Raw genomic sequence first — 21,473 nt, 5'->3', positions numbered from 1 at the left:
ATGCATGGTGTATGCATAGACTGTTTCTTAGACAATTCAACTATGTTGCCAAAAAAATGATGAAGATATATTTTTCTTTCCTCTGCTGAAAATATTCAAGCATTTCCTAAGCAACAATCATAGTCTATGAGTGAGTAATTTGCTACAGAAGTTCCAGTGTATGTTTAAGGGAAGAAAATAAAAATATCATGAAATTATTCATAATAACACAAATAAATGCAGTGGCATATACCTTATTTTTTAAAGTTTCCACAGAACTGAAATATAAAACTATAATAATAAGTAGAAAAATAACTTGAAGTTTAGAGTACATACACAAAAGCTAATTAACAGAAGACCAAACTACTGTACAATGGACATAAGAACTAAATAATAAATAGAATCTTAATTTCTTAATATCATTTGCTTGCCAAAAACTGTTTGTGTCATGTACATAACTCCCTAATGAAGACACAGCCATGAGTTAAGCAGAGTATAATGGATTAACTTGGGGTTGCTTGGTAGCCATTGGATATCAGGGATATAGACACAACAGTGTCTATTCCAAGAGTGGGTATTTCCTAGAAATGGTCTCCTTCTTTTGCCTGTTCTCTTGAAAGTCCCATTAGTATCTATATACCTTGGCTGCCAATAAGTGGATTAGTGGTGTCTTTCAAAGTAGATTAGTGTTCCTTCTGCATTTAATTAAAGTAGAGTTCATTCCATCATCCTTAAGAGAAAAATTATGCTGAGAGGAATTCCTTATGTGCAGACATTGACTACAAATATGTCTCCCATTTGGGTCCTTAAAGTGATCCAGTTGGCTGCACAGTTCAGAATTTCTGGAATAACATACAAATTCAGTGATTTTTCTCCTGAAAACAGAAGGGTCAACTCAGTGAGTAGGAAAGAAGTGGGGAGGGTTCTATCCCTGACATGATTTGAATCTCACACTTTCTAGTAAGATCCCACTTGCAAATCATTTTGTTAAATGGTAAAAACATTAACGTCCTCCTCAAGCTGATAAACTTGCCAAAGGAGAAGTCAAATCAGGGTGTTTCCTTACCTCATAGATGGACTTAGGTCATTAAACACATTCCCTTCAGACAGTATCATCTAAGGATTTGTTAGTGCTATAAACATCAAAATAAATTGTTTCATAGATGGACTGACAACACTCTGGTCTGCAGCTGGGTTACCATTTTATGTAGCTTCTCACACTTGAGTCTTTTTATGCCCCCCAATACTGCCTAACTCTTTTCATAAGGACTAAAATAAATGACCACAAAATGTCTATCCTAGTGGTTTGCAACTATGGGTACCCACTACAAACACTTAGGAAACATTTAAATTGCATGCCTGAACCTCATTCTTAGAAATTCTGATTTTAACTACTCTCTGGAGTGGGGCCCTGACAAAGCATTTTTTTTTTAAAGACCCTAGGTAATTCTGCTGTCAAGATGGAGAGTCAAGGTGGAGAACCACTGTCTGTTCTCTCCAATTCCATCCCTCTCTGGGGCTTGCAAATCTAAGCCTTTGTGAATTCCAAGAAAATAAAATATTTCTTTCTTTCCTGTTTTGGTTAATCTCCCTAAAGAATATTTTTATTTAGACTAAAGAGAATATCCATCTCTGGCATTTGTCTTTGCCTCTATCCCTTGGCTTTCAAAATGGTGATGGACAATGTGTGAGAAAAGGGAGAAGAGGACAGAGCACTTGGGAAGGGAGTCCCGGCTCACCTAATTTCTGCTGCTCTTTGAGCTGTACATATGTCATATATCTCAAGGTAATGGCAGTGGACAGGGAAGGCAATATTAGGTAGTATGCTACTGCCCTAATGGGCAAGAAAAGAGACCACAAATGATTTGCAGGCTGGTCAGAAGATAGCTAGGAGGGGAAAATCCAACCATAAGAATGATCAAGCGGAATATCTGTGGCTGTGGCCATTGGTGACCGTACCCATTGCTGAAACAGGTGACCAAAGAATCCTTCCAAGAGCCAGTTCTAACTTCTTACTTGCTTGATTGTAATAGTCAGCAAAGCCCCAAGGCATTTTTCTCTCTACTCCCAACCCCCCACCCCCAGCTTCAACCCACCCTCAACCCAGCTTCAAAGGTGTAAAGATACTATTTTGTAGAGTCTGCATTTCTCTTTATTGTTTGTTTACATCTCACACATGCACAAAATCTTTACCCTAAAGACTGGATTGGGTCTTACAGATGCTTCCTTGGTGATGCCCAAAAACGATGTGATGACAATGCCTTGTCTGTGAGGAGGCACAGAAATGAAACAAACAAGACTTTACTCAAACCACTGACAACAGCCAGTACCAAATTTATTTCTGATTTAAAGTTTACCAGAAAAAGCAAGACACAGCCAACCTTTCCTCCCTCGGGAAGATCTAAGATGGATGACAAAACTCCCAGTTGTCTGTTCTGTGCTGCTCTAGGACTACTTTGGCTAAGATTTCACATGTGAGGTCTAAGCACTACATCTAGTACAACTGCTTGAACAGAGGAGTCTTTTCAGTTATGAAACTCCTCCTTTTAATACCTGTTTTTTCATACCTTACTTATGATGGCACCTGACATAACACAAAATAATGCAAATGAGATTCAGTGTGAATCACTGATCAGACCCAGCACCAAGTTTACTTCTGATTCAGTTTACAAGCAATAGCAAGATATAGCAATTGGCAAATAAATTACATAGCTTATGAAACATTTTTCCAATGAGCCATGTCCCATAAATACATAAATTTCAGGTTTATTTACAATAAGCAGCCAACACAGACTAGATTTATCCTGCTATAATAGCTCATAGACAAAGATTCTCCCTTATCCTTCTGCTGGTAAATATAATTTACCAAATGGTTTTTCAGGAAATCTGGTTACTAGTAAGCTGGCAAGGGAATTTGTCTGGTTTATCTTTTTCTTTCCCAGATGTCCCAAATAAATAAGTTGCAGGCCTGATTCTAACCTTTTTTTAAAGCAATTATAAATTAAAACAAACAAATAAAAGCTTCCATACCCATTGCCATCTTGAATCCCCATGAAACCTTCAGAGCAAAGAGAGCAAGATTTCTCCTCCTTGTAGAGTAGGGAAATTCAAATTCAGAAAACTTGAGTGAGTCATCCAGAACCTTAAAGCAAGTTGAGAATGGAGCAACTTGAGAAATTCAGCCCTTGATCCATAATATTCTGTCTTACACTTTCCCTTCTGGATCATGATTCTTCATCAAGAACAACACGTGAGTCACCCCTGAAACTCATATATATATATATATATATATATATATATATATATATAAAGGCAGAAAAAAGATTAGAAGTGCTGTTTTAAACAACGACCATTGGATAGTGTCTTATGTGCTCTGTAACTACCAAGAGCAATAAATCCTAGAGATCTGAGCTGTGTGGCTGATGGAAACATTGATAGCTCTCTAGTCGCTGCTTCCAAGGAGAAGGGAACAACTCTCAAGGTGGTCATAATAATGGTTTGTACTCTTACGCACACAGGTGTTTCATCAGTTAGCGTATGTAGCATGTTTCTGCTATGCTCATCTATGAATCTCTAGTGCCTGTAGGTGCATAGTAGGTGCACAGTAAATGTTTCACTGAACTAAAAAAGTCTGCATTTGGAAACTCACAATAACCTTTCAAAGTAGGAAGCTCAGAAATAATTATCTTTACTTTGCAAATGAGGGAAACAGTGCATAAGGAAATTTAATGGCATTTTCAAGTTTACAGCTGGAAAGTTTCCAAATCAGGGCTTATCCCGAGATCTCAATGAACTCAAAGAAGTTTCCCCTCCCCTCCTCCTGGGTTCTATGAATACTGTGGCAGTGCCTTCTTTTCCCTTTTCACAACAAAGATCAGCATTGTTACTCAATAATCTCTTCATTGATTATGTAACCTTTGCCCCTATTATCTCCAGTTCAATTCCTGTTATTCAAAATGCAGACACTGAAAAGCTTCTAGACTCTTGTAATCAGCAAATTTGCAAGGTGAGGAATGAAAACTGGACACTCAGTGCAAAGGTCCTTGGCACTAAATACCCATGTGCCACCAACAGTCCCTTAACTTAATAAGTCTCTGTTCCATTAACTGTAGAAGAAAGGAGCTGGCAGAGTCTGTCCCTGTGTCCACTGAATTCTTCAAGTCTCTGATAACTCCCCTTTGCTCTTTTATTCCTGCAGTGTGCACTTGTTTAGGTGGATCTTCAGGAACTGGAATTATATTTCTTTTCTTTCCTTTTCTAATGGTGAATCAACTTAACTTCACTACCTATAAGATGCCCCAGGTGAGCTGTAAGGCCACCATCTTCAACTGCCTGCTGGATGAATCCAGAGAAGAGCAGTGAACCCCATCTTGACTAACTCAGTGCTGAATCACTTCTGTGTCTTTTAGATATGTCTCCTTCAATCCAGATACTGTGGGGGACCGGAAGACACACTCAATACAACTTTCACTTCCAGATAAGCCAGAATAACCCAGAGCTCCCAGTGAGGAGCAAAAATCTATTTTAAGTTTACCCAAGAGATAAAATAACTATCAAGGCATCACAAAAGAAAGAGAAAAAAAGAGGGAGAGGAATGAGAAATAGGAAAGAGAAAAGGGAAAGCAAGAAAAAGGAAACAAGATAAGAAAGAGAAACTGAGTTCATACGGAACTAACCTGGGCTGGGTATGTCATACATGTGGCTGTGTCAGATTTTCCCCATGACCCTGTGAAGCAGACCTCATTCACGCTGGGCCATTGTGGAAGACAAGGCTCAGGATTGTCACCGGCTTCCATTGCTCCAGGGCCAGTCAGATAACAGACACCAATCCAGTGGGCAGGGGACAGCAAGGCAACTGTGAGGGTCTACTGCATGGAAGAGACAAGTCTACAGTCTCACTTGCCATAGCAAATATGTTGGCTGGCCAAGTTCTGTTGTGGGTTGTCAGTCTTTAACTCTGGCAAATGGAGGCTGGTATATAGGGGACCCATACTTCCTACATGTGCTTTGGTCACATCATGCCCCATTTTTCATCAGCAGAGGCCAAGATCCATTTCACCAAGGTTTACTTTTTGTCTCTCCCTGTTCTTAGAAGCTTCATCAAGTCAGCAGCCTTCCATCAGGAACTTACCCAGTCAATGAGAGGGAAGGTATATTTTTGAGGACATTTAAGCATGAGTTCAAGCCTGGCTGGGATAAGAAATCCAGAAGCATTTTAGGGATTCTCCCTCTGCCCACTTAGCTCTCCCAGGAATGCCATTGCTTACTGTGATGACTGCCTCTCAGAACTACCATGATATCACACTTTGGGAAAGGAGGGAGGACGATATACCCCAATCAGCCTGACTCCTGTCAGGTACCCTCACTGGACAAGAGCTCTGGAGCCTGGTGACATGCCCTCAAGTATTTTAATTTTTCAAAAATGCGTGCAACTCAGTGATATGTATTTACAGGAATGCTTGGCTTACCAAAAAGGCAAACAGAGCCACTTTGAGAGAATTCAAGTGACAAAAACCGACAAGCAAAAACCTGCATAAAAGAATCCTACACAGCTCAAAAAATGGTGATTTTTCTTCTAAAATTCTATTCAAACAAGAATCTGTGAGTTTCTCTTGCCACCCCCATGCCAAGTTCAGCCATAGTAGTGACTATCTACTTGGAGTTATCGTTTACATATCATTAATTTATGATATATACATGTGTATTTATTTTTATCTGTTTACTTATAATCACCAGCAAGTCAGGGTCGATAAGGGAAACTTTGGGGGTAATTTCAGTGTTCTTTGTCCTGACTACACAGTAGATGTTCAGAACATCAGAGCTAACACTGATCTCTCTTTGATTGTCTCTGTCTTTTGTTCTAGTTCTGGGTACAGTATGATGTCTAGTTATTCTTGCGTGGAATACCGGATTACTGTTACGCTTTCATTCCCTCTCTCACTCTAAAATTATTCATCCACAAGCTTTGTCACAGGACGTTGGAGACCCTCCCCTACTCTAGACAGAATATGTCCCCTCACTCATTTGGCATGTGATTTGGCCCAACGATTACTTGGGTCAATGTAACCTTAGCTGATGTAACACAGGCAGAGGCTTTCCATGGGCTAGCATGGTTTGGCCTATGACTGCCATGAGCAGAGTGTGCCCACCAAGGTACTGCCCTGCCCCTTCAGCCTGGGCCCCAGAAGGCAGACACAGGAACAGACCTGACTAAACCCATAGCTTGAAGCAGAGCTTCCATGTGACCTAAAATAGTAAGTCTGAAGGTTACAGGACTCCACCAGCATCTAAAAATCCACAGTCATAGGTGCCTTCTTTTGTGCTATGGTCATTGAACAGGCTGTGAAAGACACTACTGTGAGAAAATGGAACTGTTAGAATACAGGTCTTCCCTTCCCTTGCCCTGATCACAGGCCCAAATAAGAACCGGTTAGTGAGCAGGCAGTTTGCTAGAGTTTGAGTTTCCACTCAGATACACAGAGACATGCCAGCTCTATCTTATACAGTCTCCTGACCATCCCCTCCCACTTAAAATAAGCAAAAAATATTTGCAGTTAAGGGGCGCCTGGGTGGCTCAGTGGGTTAACCCTCTGCCTTCGGCTCAGGTCATGATCCCAGCGTCCTGGGATCGAGCCCCACATCGGGCTCTCTGCTCAGCAGGGCGCCTGCTTCCTCCTCTCTCCCTGCCTGCCTCCCTGCCTACTTGTGATCTCTCTCTCTGTCAAATAAATAAATACAATCTTTAAAAAAAATATTTGCAGTTAACCTATTAATCAATGCACAGGTACCACAATTCAATATTTACCATGTACCAATCCTTACAATAGGATGTACATGCCTTAGTTCATTCAAAAGTCACAGTGATTCTATTAACTAGGGACAGTTAGAATTCCCAATTTGCAGAGGAGGACACACGGCCCAGAGAAGTTAAGTAGTTTGTCTGAAGCTTCACATCTAGTTTCTAAGCTAGAATTTCAATCCGGGTCTTTCTGAGTCCAAGGAAATCCCGGTCTCCAGCCTCTGCCTGTCTTTTTACCAACCTGATCTTACCTCACCAGTTTTCATTTCTCTGGGTCCAAGGCCAGTGCTCGGGCTCTATCAGGTTCCAAGTTTGTCTCCCCTGGGGCCTGACTAGCTCTTCTGTAGGCAGATAGCAATGAAGGGATCGCAACGCCATTGGCTGACACTAGCTTTCAAAGGAAATGAACATGGCATGATGACCTCTCACCATGATATATCCCACATGCCAGCTCCATGTTGGCACAAAAGACAATCTGGGTTTAGAAGCTACAAATCCACTTACAACAATCCACATGTTGCTGCTAGAGGTGTCTTGACCTTGACCTTGACCTTGACCAAGGGTTGGTCCCATGGGCAAGAAACACACCCAGCAGGGAACTAAGGTATGATAATAAGCATAAGCTTTCTCCAAGTTTTTCCTACACAAACACTTCCCCTTTGGAAATGCGCTTTTGGGGGCGAGGTGAAGAACATGGACCCTGGAGTTAGACAGGACTGGTTGTAAACCAGACATTTCCTTGTGTGACTGTGCTCAAGCTAGTGACTTCACCTCACCATAGAAGCTTCAGCTTCTAATTTACACATCCGGGATAAGGCCTTAAGTTAGGTTTCCCAGAAACTGATCCCAAGATGAGGATTTGTATTATTAAGGAAACACTCCTGGGGAGGCTGGAATTTAATGAGTGGGAGACGCAGAAGACAAAATGGAGGAAGCTAAGCAGGAGTGTAACCTCAGGCGAAAGTCCTGCAAAAGGTAGGAGTTCCTGGGTGGCTCAGTTAAGTTCCTGGGTGGGTCGGTTAAGTGCCAGAGTCTTGGTTTCGACTCAGGTCATGATCTTGGGGTCATGGGATCGAGTCCTACATTGGACTCCATGCCCAGCACAAGGTCTGCTTCTCTCTCTCTCCCTCCCACCTATCCCTGTCTCTCTTAACCTCATTCTCCAAAATGAATAAATAAGTAAATCTTAAAAAAAAAAAAAATGAAGTCCTACAAAGGGTATCCTCAGCCTAATCCTGAAGAGCACTCCAGGCCTCAAAGTATGCCCCAAGTTGGCCCTCCCCAGAAGTGTCTCACACCTCGGCACCCGTTAGACGCTGTTTAAGGGCTGTGAGAAGAGCATGGATATAAATGCTGAGACACTTCCATGTCTGCAAATGAGCTCCATGAGCCCAAGAGAAATCCTATGGACAGTAGCATAGGTGCTTACTATTTGGAAGCAAGGGCACACTCAAAATGGAGGAAAGGGGACCCAAGGTAATCTTGGTGGCATCCCAACATTTTTCACCGCAAATAAGACTTACCTTGCTGGGCTGTTATATATCTATATCCAGATATACTCTACAGAGAGTTAGATTCAAACATCTGGCATTGTAGAAGGTGTCTGATACATCGGATGTGTTAGTGCCGTTGTCATTATTATTATTAATGTTATTGATCATAAAATCTTGTCAAGGCCGTAGCAGGAGTTGAGCTCTCTCTGGCCGGCAATACCCATGTGCTCCATTCAGCAGCATTCAGTGGTGCCTACGTGCTGATTTCACATCCTTGGCTTTCTCCAGTTGGCGCCATGTTTGTCACCTGATCTCACGACCACTGTCCTCTCGGAGTCTCCTCCACTAGGGTCAGAAAGGCCCCACTTCTGGTCAGGCAGGATGTTTTTGAGGGAGGCAGGTGGCTGAGGGCTCTAGTCTGAGGGCAACTCTGTGTCTCAGCAGTGCCATTGGGCCTCCAGCAGGACTAGCCAGCCCCAAATCCTCCTCTCTCATTAAATAAGCCCCTGGCCTTTTTAAGTTCGGCCTATTCATCCTTCCCCCGCAAAGGGCTAGGGATTGCTTGGAATGAACCAAAGTCCACAAAAGAGTTTCTTTTCCCTTTATGTCTAAGATCCGACCCCGAGAGACCTGGTGCAGCCCTCTCTCCCTAGGGGGCGTAGGACACCCACAGGAACAATGCGGCATGGGCTTTATTTAATTAATCTTTTTTAACAATCAGCCTTTTCCCTGTGCCAGCCGGGCAAGCTCATCTATGAAGGAGCCTCCCCTCTGTGACTAATCCTCTATGTTAAAAGACTGTGCTTTGCTATAAAGCCTTTACATACATCAGCTCCCAAGAGCAGTATCTTCTCACAGTTGCCAGACAGCCCCCTTGGCCACACCACTCTGGGACCTCATTTTCTAGGCTGCCATCATGCCTGAAATTAATCTAGGATGGTCTCCTTTTACAAGAGTGGCAGCAAATATCCAATTCAATTTGCTTTCACCCAAGATTTCCCAGGAGTCATGCCGAATGAGATAATCAATGATGATTACAGGGCTTGGCCTGCCTTACTGAGCCAAAGTGTTAAAAGGAGGGAGAATTTCTGCTCTGGTGCTCAACCAAGTCAGGCAGATCCATTACTATTCTCAGTGGCTGGAAACCATATGTGCTGCAGGAGATATGTGGGGTAGGTCCATGGGATGTTCCTACCTAAGAAAAGAAAATTCATTTTTGCTTCCCCTCCTACCCCAGAATAACAGAAACAAAAATGTATAGAGCATCTGGAGCAAAGATAAGAGGCTATTCAAACCAATAATGCTGAAGAGATTTAATTTAGACAGCTAAACTTTCCTTGTCTCAGCTAGAGACTAGTCGATGTCTTTGCCACTAATCGAATCAAAAGAAAGTATTAAATTACTTATTGCTACCCTCTTAACCCTGAGAGGATTGTTTTCTGCTTGGACAATTATTCTGAAAGACCACAACACCCAGTGAAGGAAAGTTGGGACAAATGGTTCCGGGGGCCAAAGAAAGCCTCTTGACTCCCACTCCCTCCCTGTTGTTCCTCCTTCCTGACTCACCTAGTCTTTATTCACTATCTGGAGGTGGGGTGGTGATCCAGAGCTCTGCACATTTTCACAATGGCTGTGTCCCAAAGTGGGGACATGATTGTGTATTAGTTACCTATTGCTGTCTAACAAATTGCCCCAAAATGTAGCAGCTGGAAACAACAAACACACGTAATTTCACAGTTCCTGTGGGTTGGGGATCCAGGAGCACGTTGCCTATGTGGATCTGACCTGGGCTCTCTCACAGGCTGCCCTAAGGGTGTCAGCCAGGGCCACAGTCATCTCAAGAATTGGTCTGGGGAGGATAACCTCTGAGCTCACCCACATGGCTTTGGTAAGTGGACTCAGAAGATCATCTATCAGGCTCACTGATGTGGGTCTTTCCATAGGGCTGCCTTACAACCTGGTGGCCAGATTCTTCTAGAGTAAGGGACCCAAGAGAGTGCAAGAGAGCACTCATGATGGAGGCCACAGCCTTTTAATAACCTATTCTCAGGAGTGAAGTCACCTCACTTTTCTGTTGTCAGTAAGCCCACCTCCTGCACAAGCGAAGAGGATCACACAGGGCATGAAGTCCGGGAGTGGGGGTCTTTAGAGACCATCTTAGAGATGATCATGACAGATAAGAGACCTGCTCTCTGGAGAGATCATCTGAGCATGAAAGTGAAGAGGCGTTGTCCCATCAGACACTGAGCTCATATATGTCTGAGGAAAACTCCAATGGTGTTGCTTTTTCGTGATGCAGAGTGCTATCTCTGACTCCAGAGAAAGAAGAAGGGGTCTGGGTGCCCAGCCCAAGGGCTTCAATGCATGTTCTCTCTCTCAGTGATGCCACAGAAGTAGTTAATAAACATCAATTATCTGGTGGTCTCTTTATTCCTCAGAGGGAATCTGAACTCAACCAAAACAACTCAATTCCACCACAGGCATATCTTGACTCAAAGGAGAGTATCTTAAGAAATCACAAGGCAAAGGCCTCTAACAAGCCAGGGCTTCCTGAGAGTCCAGAGAAAATTGGAAACAGGACCACACTGTGTTCTGAAAAGGCTTTGGGAGGAAAGCAGAGCATCCTTCCATCTCATCAAGTGATTTCTGTGGATGGTGACCAGTGCAATGGATCTGGTGCTGTAAAGTCATCTGCCCAGGTTGCTCTCAAAGGAAATTGCTTTTCATTTCACCAGCAGGTGAGCAAACTGGATCACTTGGGTGACTCTGAACATCCCGGGAAGCAGTCGGGTCATCCTTCTGTCTGTTGAAAAGAACGTGTTGTCTGAGCAACATGACTACTGCAATTAATTCCTTATCCCTATTTCCCTGGTGCCATGCCTGCCCTCTGAATCAGTATGCAGAGTGAAAACCCATGGAGATGTGAGGGACAGCTTGGTGACCCTGCTCCACTGCCTGGTAAAATTCCACTCACTTGTCCCATTCCAGCCCCAGCATCACCTGCTCTGGGGAAGCCTTGCCGGTTCTCAGCCCAGGGTAGAAGAAGAGAGGATGCAGATTGCCTCCTTACCACCATTATGCCTCGTTACTATGTCCCACTAGGGTTGGCCGTGCCTCCATCCCAAAACTCAAGGTCACATTCAGAGGAAGATCTAAATGTGGACATCTTGATGTACTTGGTACATACCTGACACCTGCTAGCATTTGGTGAAGACCTACAGAATTCATTGAGCCAGAAAATCTTCATTGAATTCCTACTTTGTGCCAGATACCTGCTCTGAGACCACAGCAGGGACACACATTCCCACCATTCCCACCTTCAGAGAGCTCGTATTCACTCAGAGGAAACAATAAACAGAGAATAATAAATAAAATAGAGAGTATATGAGAAGGTGATGGATATTATGCAGAAAAATAAAACCAGGGAAAGGAACAGGGAGTATCAGTTTCATAGGAGCTGACATTTGAGCAAAGACTTAAAGGCAGAGAGCGATTTAGCCAGGTGGATCTGGGGGAAGAGAGTTCAGGGCACATGAAACAGCAGTGCAAAGGTCCTGAGGCAGGGTAATGCCTGGTTTATTTGAGGAACAAGCAGGGCAGAATGATTGTAGCTCTATAAACAAGGGAGTGTCTTTAGAGGATGAGATTGAGCTGCAACTGGTGACTGAGGTTTGTGTAGGGCTTTGAGGGCAGACTAAGGATTTCAGCTTTTAGTCTGAAGAAAGATGGGAAACGCTTTGGGAATTTTTAGCAGAGGAATGACATGGCCTGATTTCGGCTTTCAAAGGATGGAGTTGACTGTTAGTGAAAACAAGACTGTCAGTAGATGCAGATGGAGGGAGTTCGGAGTTAGTAATCCTAACAGGCACCATGAGAGACTCTGGGGCATTGAAGCAGGCAGTGGCAGGGGTCAGATGGTGGTGTATTCGCATGGTGTTTTCTCACAGATTCAAGGTGATACATGAAGGAAGACATGAGGAGTCACAAGTAACTCCAAGATTTGGGGTCTGAGTCATTGGCAGGGAGGACTTGCTGTTGGCTGAGTGGGGGGGATGGGGGCACTCAGGGGCCCTGCCCAGACACACTGAGTCTGATATTTCCATCAGTGGAGATGTCAAGCCTTGTGGTATTCAGGTCTGGAATCCACAGAGGGCATATAGGCCAGAGACATGAATTTGAAGGAGTTCATAAACTTGAGCACCTGATTTTACTATTTTGATTTTACTCTCCTCAACAGTAAATTGGGTGCACGGAGATGCTCTCACGTGACATATACTGGACTCGGTGATTTTCTACCTTCTTTTCCGGCTCTTAAACAGCAGTCAATTATCTAGAAGACAGTTTGCATCCCACGCTATTCACCTCTTTGGCATTCTGCCTTTGTGGGCCTCTCTGCTTCTGATTCCATGTTTCAAGCTCCTACAAGACATCACTCTTTCAAACAAAGACTCCGAGTGTGACAGGAGAGCCAGCCTATGGCCACAGGTGAGTAACTCAGTTCTTGGGGACCATGGCTTCTGGCTAAGGAGAGGACACGGCAGGTGGAGAGAGGCACAATGGTCTAATCATAGGCTGCCCAGCGCAGACATGCAAAAGAAGCCAGTGTTGCCCACCAGGCAAAAGCACCGACGTCTTTACTCTTCCCAACACTGAGCAGGAGGCTTTTTGCACGCTTGCCTTAGAAGTAGAGTGAATGTGTGTCCTGCTTTGCCCAGAACAGCCTGGGCTGGTGTCTTTCATTCCAGCATAATTATAACAGCATCCTCTTTAACTTCCCAAATTACCCCAGCTTGAATAATAAATCACATGGTCACCCATTTTATTATCTTGGCTCTCAACATCTTTTACCTAAAAGTCCCCAGCATTGTCTTTTCCTAATAACCCAGAACTTTCTGACTCTTGAGCAGTTATGAATTAACTGAATCTCCACAGGCCAACCCTGTGGAACTAGCAAAAGCATTAAATTCTATTCTCCTTGCCACCCCCGGTAAGAGGGACAAGGACCTGGCCAATGATCTATGTAGATGATTCTCCATTTGGGAATCGCCGGGGTGACTGTAGCTTTCAAGGTCCCTGGACTTATCTGCTTTGGCTCCAACCCTCCTAAGAGTCCCGGAACTGACAGTATGGTAAATGGCTTGGGTCACCTATGCAGAACCACACTCCCTGGTTTTATATCTATTCATACAATTGTTCATTAATGACCTTTCACTCTGGGGTGCCTGGGTGGCTCAAGCAGTTAAGTGTCTGATTCTTGATTGTGGCTTGGGTCATGATCTCAAGGTCATAGGATTGAGCCCCACATTGGGTTTTGCACTCAGTGGGAAGTCTGCTTGGGATTCCTTCCTTCTCCCTCCCCTCTCTGTGCCTTCCACTCCTGCTCTCTCTCAAATAAATAAGTAAATCTTTAAAAAAAAAAATAACCTTTCTTTCCATTCATGCAACAAATCAGTTGTTTACCCAAAGCATAATGGGTGATACAAAAGATATTTATATATGAATCCCACCCTTGGGTCTAGCACAGAACATAAACTTGTGCAGAAATAATGAAAACTTGATGTAGAAAACGAAATGACAAAAATGGTCCCTGGGCTAAAGGCAATCCAATGCTATAAAACCCTCCGGTCCTTCAACCAATATCTTGTGCGTTGATTATTCACTCTGCAAACATTTGGTGAAATACCCTTTGCCAAGTGCCAGCCACCTGACATACATCTCAGTTCATCTCCGCAGCCCCTCTTCAGGGTCAATGTCATTATTTCAGTGTCGTAAATAGGAAGCCCCAGGCTCAGAGAAGTTGGACGGTTTGCAGAAGGTCACACAGCTACAGAACAAGAATTAGAAACCAGGGTCTGTCTTCACGCTCTCTCCAGACACCGTCTCCATGCTGGGCAGGCACTGCTGGAACTTTCTTCCCCAAGTCAGCTAAGTGGGACAGTCGTTTCCTCAAAACCCACAGGCAAGCCCCTGTAGAAGGATTCACGTCCACACCATCTCTGGCTAAAAAGCATAACTGGGACCAAAGTGAGGACAGTGAGTCCCTGACCTTGAGCACAAGATTTAAGGGGTTGCCAAAAACCTCAGTAGTCAAGATAAATAATATTTTAATACAGCGTTTAAAAAAAATTAAATTGACAAAGTACAGTGCTTGGGCCAGCTGCCTGTTTTCCTAAATAAGGTTTCATTGCACTTCACATGCCAAGGCAGACCCTGGCCCCTGGACCTACATGCCGGCTTTCGCCTGTAGAAGAGACTGGCTTTGCTTTTTCAGCCTAGAGGACAGCACACTTGTCCATAAATAAAGACCACGTGGGGTGGTGCCTGGACAGTCACAAAGAGTGACACCAGAAGGCAGACTGCTCTCTAATTCCCCCCTCGGGAAGCCAGAGCCAATCTTGATGTGATTCTCAGACTTGGACAGGAGAGAGGAGAATAACCAGGAGGCTGGACATGGCTCAAGTCTGCATTCCTCCTTTCCCCACTGGATGAACTCGCTACATGGGATGTGCCTAGAGGGACTCGGGGTCACATCCCCTCCCCATCAGTGTGATGAGAGCTGTAGCTATTCTTAACACACACACACACACACACCCTGCAGCTGCCTGGGCCCCACCACACACACACACACACACACACACACACACACACAGTGACTCCAGCCTTACCGCCAAAGCCATTATTAATGGCAAAAGCGAGTGTTGGGGCCCCCAACAGCCATTTTTAACTGTGGACATTATTGCTCAATTCTGAGCTGCACCCAGGGACTCGTAAGAGGAAGACAGAATGCTTGTTTGTGGAACTTTTATAGCTAATTGACATTTTTTCAGTGCTCCCCCGACAGCAGTAGTTACTCCTGATTGGGAGGGCGGGGGAAAGCATCAAGTTGTGTACTGTCTCCAGATGGGGCCATATTTCTGATGTACCACTGGAAAAAAAAATGAATAAATAAAAAGCCGTCAAAATAAACATGCTTGAAAGCGATCAAGAGGAGCTGAAGTGATCTGCGAAAGTAGTTCTCTTTGTGCAAAAATAATGCATACTATTTTCATGCTAATTGAGGATGTTGGACTATCTGGGGCTGTCAGATTTCCTCCCTTCTTGGGAACATTTTCCTCCCTTCTAGATCTGCCCTTTGCTCTCCAGAGATGGAGGAACATAGAAGCCAATTTCCCCGTTCCCAGTCTATGTGCCTCTCTCTGCATACAGGCTCCCAGATTCCGTCATTGGCGCTAGCAATAAAAGTCAGTGCATCATATTCCAGCCTTTCTAAGTCAAGTTCATGAGACAAACACAATTGGAATCAAGCTGAGACATCAACTTAATGATAGAAATTCCACTTTCATCTCTGGACACCTACAGAAAACCCAGGAAGATCAGTAACCGGAGAGAACACAATGCACCCATAGAAGTGAAAAATCACTTAGCATAAATGCTAGTTGGGTTTGTATGGCTGTATCTATCGACCCGTTTACTGTAGGCGTCATTCTAGTTTTCTCAACTCAAAAAGTCATTGCTTCCTGTGGAATGAATTTATTTGAGAATGTTATTTTCAGGATAGAACAATATTCCAACCAACCTTTCTGGTTGCAGGGATGAATATCACATCTTGCCTCTACGGAGGTCTCCTCATCCATACGCTTCCTGATTGGAAACGTATATCATGACAAGTATAAAAATCATAAAATGCAACTAAATGTCCAATGTCCACATATCCAAACCCTTCACATCAAAGTTCAGGAGACCTGCCGGGCATTTACTCAAAACCTCTATTCACTTACTTTATACATAGTCCAAATGAACTCAGAGATCAGATTCTAAGTCAAAACTGTAATCGAGAGGAGATGGGTTGCTAAAAGCAATGATAGTGGCAGCAGAAAGAAAAGACAGAGAACAACACCCCAGCAGTAACGGGTAAGATTTTTTTCTAGGGTGGCAGGAGGGTGCAGAGGGAGAGGGAGAGAGGGAATCTTAAGCAGGCTCCACACCCAGCACGGAGGTTTGTGGGGCACGGAGCACATGGCTCCACACCCAGCACGGAGCATGTGGGGTTTAATCTCAGAACACTGGGATCATGACCTCAGCTGAAATCAAGAGTTGGTCGCTTAACCACTGAACCACCCAGGCACCTGAGTAATGGAAGAGATTTTTAATTCAAAGTAATTAGACATAAGAACTTAATAAGCCCTATATGCCAAGTCTTAAAGATACAAAGGCCCAAGGTAGCCCTGTGGGCATCAGTGTCAAATATCAGAAGTGTGGCAAGGAGTGTTCCAGAGGCATTCAGGAAAAGTTGAGTTCAGGAGCAAGACGGCAAAGAGGTAGGAGACCTAGGTATCATCAGGTCCTGGGAATTCAGCTAGGTAGTTATCAAACCATTCTGAACACCTACAAACTCAACAGGAGGTCAAAGAGAAGAAGAGCAGCAATTCTAGGAACAGAAAATCGATCACTTTCCAGAAGGTAGGACGTGTGGAGACTTGAATCTGAGGCGACACATGGAAAGAGAGACCGCAGGGGAGGGGCTGGCTCCCAGCAAGTGGGAGAGCAGCAGCGCACAAAATCAGAACTTTTAGAAGTCTGCTCCATGGAGGGACATTGCTTCAGAGGCCATGAAGGTGGAGCCCTCATGGGACAGTGTGGTCTCAGGACCCATGGAGTCACAGAAAGACCAGGGGTGTCTGAGTGCAGCAGAGCTCCTAGGTATTAGAGCCAGGAAACTGGTTGCAGAGACAAAGTCAAGCAGTGAGGTCTCATCTCAGGGTTACCTTAAACTGTGAGCCAAGGCACAGTTGGGCCACTGCTTTTCGAGTAGGGAACCCACAAGTGGCAGATCGGGGAGACTCACCTTCCTCCTCCAGGAGGAGCAGTGCGGCAGGAATCTGCTGTATTTGGAGACTCCAAATGGGGATGTGCACTAGAGATAGAAATGCTCAGTCACAGGTCAGGTGAGCATGGAGTGTAGCCAGAGACCAGGGAGACGAGAGGAGCTGACTGCATTTCTCTGAGGGAGCACTGAGTAGTGGGGCCCTGACCTCTCAGCTCCTCCAGCTGGAGACTGGGAGGCCACCTCTTCATTCCCATCCTCCAGAGCTCTATGGAAAGCATTCAGGGAAAAAATTCCTGAGAGCAAACCCGAGCAGATTACTTAGCCCGGCTCCTGGCAAGGGCGGTGCAATTCTGCCTCAGGCAAAGACATTTGAGAATCTCTGCAACAGGCCCCTCTCCCAGAAGATGAGCAAGAACATCCAGCCAAGACCAAGTTCACCAGTCAATGAGAACTGCAGAACTCCAGAGCTAGGCGAAAGTAATACATAGAATTCACGGCTTTTTTCCATGACTCTATAGTCTTTCTTTTTTTTTTAAAGATTTTTTTTATTTATTTATTTGACAGAGAGAAATCACAAGAGAGGCAGGTAGAGAGAGAGGAAGGGAAACAGGCTCTCCGCTGAGCAGAGAGCCCGATGTGGGACTCGATCCCAGGACCCTGAGATCATGACCTGAGCCGAAGGCAGCGGCTTAACCCACTGAGCCACCCAGGTGCCCCGATTCTATAGTCTTTCATAGGAAATTTTTTTTTTTTTATTTGACAGAGAGAGAGAGGTCACAAGTAGGCAGAGAGGCAGGCAGAGAGAGAGAGAGGGAGAAACAGGCTCTCCACTGAGCAGAGAGCCCGATGTAGGGCTCGATCCCAGGACCCTGAGATCATGACCCGAGCCGAAGGCAGAGACTTAAACCACTGAGCCACCCAGGCACCCCTCTATAGTCTTTCAAAGTTAAATTTTTTTAATTTATTTTTTTCTTATTCTACTTTTTAAAATTCTCCTCTTTCCTATTTTAATGTTTTTAACTATTTTATCAATATCCTTTTAAAAATCTTTTTAAATTTTCATTGCTATAATCATATTCTATCCCTTCATTGTATTTAAACTTTTTTTTGTTTTTTTGTTTTTTTTTTCCATTTTATCCATTTTATTTATTTTTTCAGCGTAACAGTATTCATTCTTTTTGCACAACACCCAGTGCTCCATGCAAAACGTGCCCTCCGCATTACCCACCACCTGTTCCCCCAACCTCCCACCCCTGACCCTTCAAAACCCTCAGGTTGTTTTTCAGAGTCCACAGTCTCTTATGGTTCGCCTCCCCCTCCAAATTTTTTTTTTTTTAATAAACATATAATGTATTTTTATCCCCAGGGGTACAGGTCTGTGAATCGCCAGGTTTACACACTTCACAGCACTCACGATAGCACTTACCCTCCCCAATGTCCATAGCCCCCTCCCCCTCTCCCAATCCCACCTCCCCCCAGCAACCCCCAGTTTGTTTTGTGAGATTAAGAGTCATTTATGGTTTGTCTCCCTCCCAATCCCATCTTGTTTCATTTATTCTTCTCCTATCCCCCTAACCCCCCATGTTGCTTCTCCATGTCCTCATATCAGGGAGATCATATGATAGTTGTCTTTCTCCGATTGACTTATTTCACTAAGCATGATACGCTCTAGTTCCATCCACGTCGTCGCAAATGGCATGATTTCATTTCTTTTGATGGCTGCATAGTATTCCATTGTGTATATATACCACATCTTCTTGATCCATTCATCTGTTGATGGACATCTAGGTTCTTTCCATAGTTTGGCTATTGTAGACATTGCTGCTATAAACATTCGGGTACACGTGCCCCTTCGGATCACTATGTTTGTATCTTTAGGGTAAATACCCAGGAGTGCAATTGCTGGGTCATAGGGTAGTTCTATTTTCAACATTTTGAGGAACCTCCATGCTGTTTTCCAGAGTGGTTGCACCAGCTTGCATTCCCACCAACAGTGGAGGAGGGTTCCCCTTTCTCCGCATCCTCTCCAGCATCTGTCATTTCCTGACTTGTTAATTTTAGCCATTCTGACTGGTGTGAGGTGATATCTCATTGTGGTTTTGATTTGTATTTCCCTGATGCCCAGTGACATGGAGCACTTTTTCATGTGTCTGTTGGCCATCTGGATGTCTTCTTTGCAGAAATGTCTGTTCATGTCCTCTGCCCATTTCTTGATTGGATTGTTTGTTCTTTGGGTGTTGAGTTTGCTAAGTTCCTTATAGATTTTGGATACTAGCCCTTTATCTGATATGTCGTTTGCAAATATCTTCTCCCAATCTGTCAGTTGTCTTTTGGTTTTGTGAACTGTTTCCTTTGCTTTTCAAAAGCTTTTGATCTTGATGAAATCCCAATAGTTCATTTTTGCCCTTGCTTCCCTTGCCTTTGCCGTTGTTCCTAGGAAGATGTTGCTACGGCTGAGGTCGAAGAGGTTGCTGCCTGCATTCTCCTCAAGGATTTTGATGGATTCCTTTCTCACATTGAGGTCCTTCTTCCTTTCTTTAAAATTTTGGGATACAGTTTCTTCTAATAGATCAAAACATACCCTAAATCTAGCACATGGCTTTATTCTAGTCTCCAGCCTGATTGCATTCCTTCCTCTTTTTTATTCTTTTTTTTCAACCAACTTCTTATCAATACCTTTTTTAGAATCTTTTTGAATTTTCATCTTTACAGCCATATTCCATCCCTTTGTCATGTTTACCCTTATTTTTGTATATATATAAGTTTTTCTTTCTTTAAAATTTTGGGAAGTTTTTTCTTCTGACAGAGCAATAAGTTGAAAATAGAGCTACCCTATGACCTAGCAATCACACTACTGGGTATTTACCCTAAAGATACAAACGTAGTGATCCAAAGGGGCACGTGCACCCGAATGTTTATAGCAGCAATGTCCACAATAGCCAAACTATAGAAAGAACCTAGATGTCCATCAACAGATGAATGGATAAAGAAGATGTGAGGGATGCCTGGGTGGCTCAGTTGATTAAGTGGTTACCTTTGGCTCAGGTCATGACCCCAGCATCCTAGGATCGTGTCCCACATCGGGCTCCTTGCTTGGCAGGGAGCCTGCTTCTCCCTTTGCCCCTGCTTGCCACTCTGTCTGCCTGTGCTCTCTCTCTCTCTCTCTCTCTGACAAATAAATAAATAAAATCTTTTTAAAAATGTGATATATATATATACACACATATATGTATATAAAATAGAATACTATGTAGCCATCAAAAGGAACAAAATCTTGTCAGTTGCAATGACATGGATAGAACTAAAGGGTATTGTGCTAAGCGAAAAAAGTCAGTCAGAGAAAGACAGTTATCATATGATCTCTCTGATATGATAAATTTGAGAGGCAGGGTGAGGGGTCGTGGTGGGTAGGGAGGGAAAAAATGAAACATGATGGGATTGAGAGGGAGACAAACCATAAGAAACTCTTAATCTCAGGAAACAAACTGAGGGTTGCTGGGGGGTGGAGGAGGAAAGAGAGGGTGGCTGGGTTATGGACATTGGGGAGGGTATGTGCTATGGTGCATGCTATGAAATGTGTAAGCCTGATGATTCACAGACCTGTACCCCTGGGGCAAATAATACATTATATGTTAATAAGAATAAAGATGGCCAAATTTAAAATTCATTAATTTAAAAAATGAAAAATAAAAGAAGCAGCAAAGGATACATCTTGGAAAAAAGTTTAACTCGAAATGTTCATTATTGTTATTATTAATTATTATAATTGTTCATTGAGGGCAATTAAAGGACAAACTCTTTAATCAGACAGGATTCTTTTGGTCTCAATGAAGAGATATTCACTCAAATGAGCTTAAGCAAATAAGAGAGTGCATAAACTCCCTAAGTGAATCTTCCTGGTTGATCTGGTTTGAGAACTAGGTGGATTCACGTGGTCAAATGATGTCATCAAGGATCTTCATCTTTTCATCCGACCTTTCATCCTCTGAAATTTTCTGCCATGCAGTCAGTTCATTACTCCATGACAAAGAAGGTTTTCTTGTTTCAATGTTGAAGCATCAATCCTGGGAAGGGATCTTATTGGCACAGCTGTGAACATGTGCCATCCCCAACCAATCAACCATTGCCAAGTGGCCAAGGCAATGTACTTCTCTAATTGGCTAGGCCTAGGTCACCTATCCCCTGAGTGGGGTGAGGGGGTGGGGCCTGGGAAGAGAGGGGGGACTCAGCTTTACTGTAGCATGGGAAGAGAGGAAGGAATATGGGCATAAACTGTGGCTGATAGGAGAAGAGGGGTAAAGGATGGTGTGCTGGTAAAAGCAACTGATGCTCGTTGCACTATTAGCTCTCATGGAAGCAGTGTTCTGGAATGTCT

This window comes from Meles meles, chromosome 16 (assembly GCF_922984935.1).
Source record: "Meles meles chromosome 16, mMelMel3.1 paternal haplotype, whole genome shotgun sequence".
NCBI lineage: Eukaryota > Metazoa > Chordata > Mammalia > Carnivora > Mustelidae > Meles > Meles meles.
This window is presented reverse-complemented; position numbering follows the sequence as displayed.